Raw genomic sequence first — 2,906 nt, 5'->3', positions numbered from 1 at the left:
GAATTGATTAAATCTTTGCAGGTTAGTCTAACCTGCCTAAATTGAACCAATTTGCAAGTGAATAGACATATCTGCAGTGGCTCAGGCCAAAAGCCGGGGGTGCTAGAGGTGCCTTCGGCTGCAGGGAAGCTGTCCTGGTGGGGCGTGGCCAGGCCCCAGCAGTAGCCTCAAGCAAACTAGCTAGAGAGGGGGTTTAATTCCCTCCTCGCTGTCCCACAGGAACAGACCCAAGCCAGGGTCCACTTGGCACTCCCCACTCACTGCTGCAGCAGCAGGGGCGGCACGCAACCAGGCACCAGCTGACATGGCCCCTGAGGCAGAGGGAGCAGGGATGGGGTTTATTCCCCCTCCACTTCCTCTGCCCCTGGGGGACTGCAGCTGGGGTCTGCCAGCCCTGACTGCCGACAGTGATTGCTCCCTGACCGGGACAAGCAGTGGGATAAGCTCCCTCCCTGCCCCCTCTGACAGATGCTGGAGGGAGGGGGAAAATAACCCCCCTCCCTGCCCCACTGCCTAAGGGAGCCATGACGGCTAGCCGCTGGCTACACTCCCGCCCCTGCCATTGGAGCAACAAGGGGGGAGCAGCCCCTCTTATGGTTTCCCAGGGAGTGCAAGCCTCTTCCTAGAATGGGAGCTGTGCTGCGGGTGGGAGCAGAGCGGGCAGAGCAGACTATGCTGAGCAAGTGGCAGTGGTGCACTGGGGAGCATTGCGGGGCTATGGCCACCCCTCTGAGTCCCAGTGCCGCTGCTCACCTTGCACAGTCTGTGGCAGCTCTTATCACCCCACTCCTGCCCACAGTGCAGCCCCCACCCCCAGCTGAGGAGAGAGTCGGGGTGGCGGGGAAACAGCCCCCACTGAGGGCTTCCTACCCCTGTGCTGGGCAGAGTCTGGCTGGGGGGCACTTTCCCCCTATGTCCTCCTCAGCTGGTCTGCCAGTGGAGCAGGGGGCATGGCCAGTGATTGGCCCAGCTCAGGCAGGGGAGTAAAGCCCCCACCATAGGTTCCCCTACAGCCAGGAGCCAGGCTGATCACCCGGTCATGCCCCCTGCTTAGCTGGCGGGCCAGCTGAGGGAAAATGCCCCCCGCCCAACCCAGCTTTGGATTCCAGCCAGGCTGTGCCCGGCACAGGGAGTAGAAAGCCCTCAGCAGGGGCCATTTCCCCGTTTCCTCCCCTGACTCCTTCCTCAGCCAGCTGCCAGCCAAGCAGGGGGCATAGCCAAGTGATTGGCCTGGCTCCTGGCTGCAAGGAAGCCTGTGGTGGGAGTTTTACTCTCCTGCCTGAGCTGGCAGCTGAGTCAATCACCCAGCCATGCCCCCTACTTGGCCAGCGGGCCAGCTGAGAAGGGAGTGGAGGGGTGAACAGCACCCCCCACCATCTTGGCTGTGTCGCAGGCTGTGCCTGGTACAGGGGGTAGGAAGCCCTCAATGGGAGCCATTTCTCCCCTCCCCTCCCTTCTCAGCTGACCTGCCAGCCGTGGAGGGGGCATGGCCAAGTGATCACCCCCAGCTCCTGGCTCAGGCAGGGGGGTAAGGCCTCCACTACAGGCTTCCATGTAGCCGGGAACCAGGCTGATCACCCAGCTGCACGCCCTGCTCAGCTGGCAGCCGACTTAGGAGAGAGTTGGGGAGGAAATGGCCCCCCACTGAGGGCTTCCCACCCCCTGTGCCAGGTGCAACCTGGCTGGGGTCCAAAACTGGGTGGAGGGGCTGTTTCCTCCATCCACACTACCTTCTCAGTTGTCCTTCCAGCTGATCAGGGAGCTGCAGAGAAGCCTGCATTGGGGGCTTTACTCTCCTACCTGAGCCAAGCCAATCACCCGGCCATGCAACCTGCTCGGCAAGGAGGCCAGCTGAGGAGAAAGTGGGAGGGAAATGCCCTCCCCTCCACAGTCTGGCTTTGGACCCCAGCTAGGCTGTGCCCAGCACAGGCAGGGGAAAGCCCTCAGCAGGGTCATTCCCTCCCTCCCCCACACACTCCTTCCTCAGCTGGCCTACCAGCCAGGGAGGGGGCATGGCCAGGTGATCATCCTGCCTCCCAGTTCAGGTGGGGACTGCGGGCTTCCCTGCAGCTGGGAGCCAGGAGGATCACCCTGTGACATGTTCTCCCTGGCCACTAGGCCAGCTGAGAAGGGAGTGGGGAGGAAAAACAGAAGCCTCCTCCCCCTCCCTTTTCCACACCTACTGCAGACCACTGCTGCATCCCAGGACTGGTGGAGCAAGCATGGCCCCTAGTGCCACCACTTTGCTGGAGTCACCCTTGGGAGGTCAGATCACCGGGGCTGCCCAGTACCTCCTGAACAGAGTTGCAGTCCAGCACCTCATCCCTGCCCCTTCTGGGGAGGCGGGACTGCCCTGAGCTCCCTGTGGTTGTCAGACAAGTCCTCCTCCCAGCATGGCCAGAGCCAGCCCCCACTGCCCATCAGCCCAGCCTAGCACAGCCTCTGCAGCTGCTGGCCTGCCCCACTCACCAAGCTGTGGTAGGCATGCAGCAGGGCTGACACTGGAGGAGGGAGGGGGCTCACATCCCAGGCTGCAGTTCCCCTGACCCAGACCGTCCAGCAGTGTGGTGCTCCCTGGTGAGTGCGGTCCACAGCCCAGCAGGTATGGGGCAGCTAAGGAGGGAGTGGTGGGAGGGGGAGAAACATGCACTCATGCTGGCAGAGGGAGGAAACCAGCAGTGTGGGCTTTACTTGCCTGCTGCAGAAGAGGGGGTGAGGCAGGGGAATCTGCCCCATTTCTGACTGCTGGGGATGGGAAAGTCCCTGCTGGCAGCTGGGGGTGTGGCCAGCCCTGCTCTGTTAAAGCAGAGAAGCATGTCAAGATGCTGGGGGACTCTGATTTAACTTAAACCAGGAAAGGGTCTGGAACAGAAGCTGCATAAACTGGTTTGACCCAAATCAGTTAA

At 61.9% G+C, this 2,906-nt stretch overlaps 1 protein-coding gene across 4 annotated transcripts in view; it reads right to left on the bottom strand.

The window, feature by feature from the left end:
• Nucleotides 1–2,906, bottom strand: part of NEBL (nebulette) — a 647,345-nt gene that overhangs the window by 144,049 nt on the left and 500,390 nt on the right. The gene's annotated exons all lie outside the window — the stretch shown is intronic.

The sequence above is a fragment of the Gavialis gangeticus genome, unplaced genomic scaffold (assembly GCF_001723915.1).
Source record: "Gavialis gangeticus isolate Ggan-Ray unplaced genomic scaffold, GavGan_comp1, whole genome shotgun sequence".
Classification (NCBI taxonomy): domain Eukaryota; kingdom Metazoa; phylum Chordata; order Crocodylia; family Gavialidae; genus Gavialis; species Gavialis gangeticus.
This window is presented reverse-complemented; position numbering and strand designations above follow the sequence as displayed.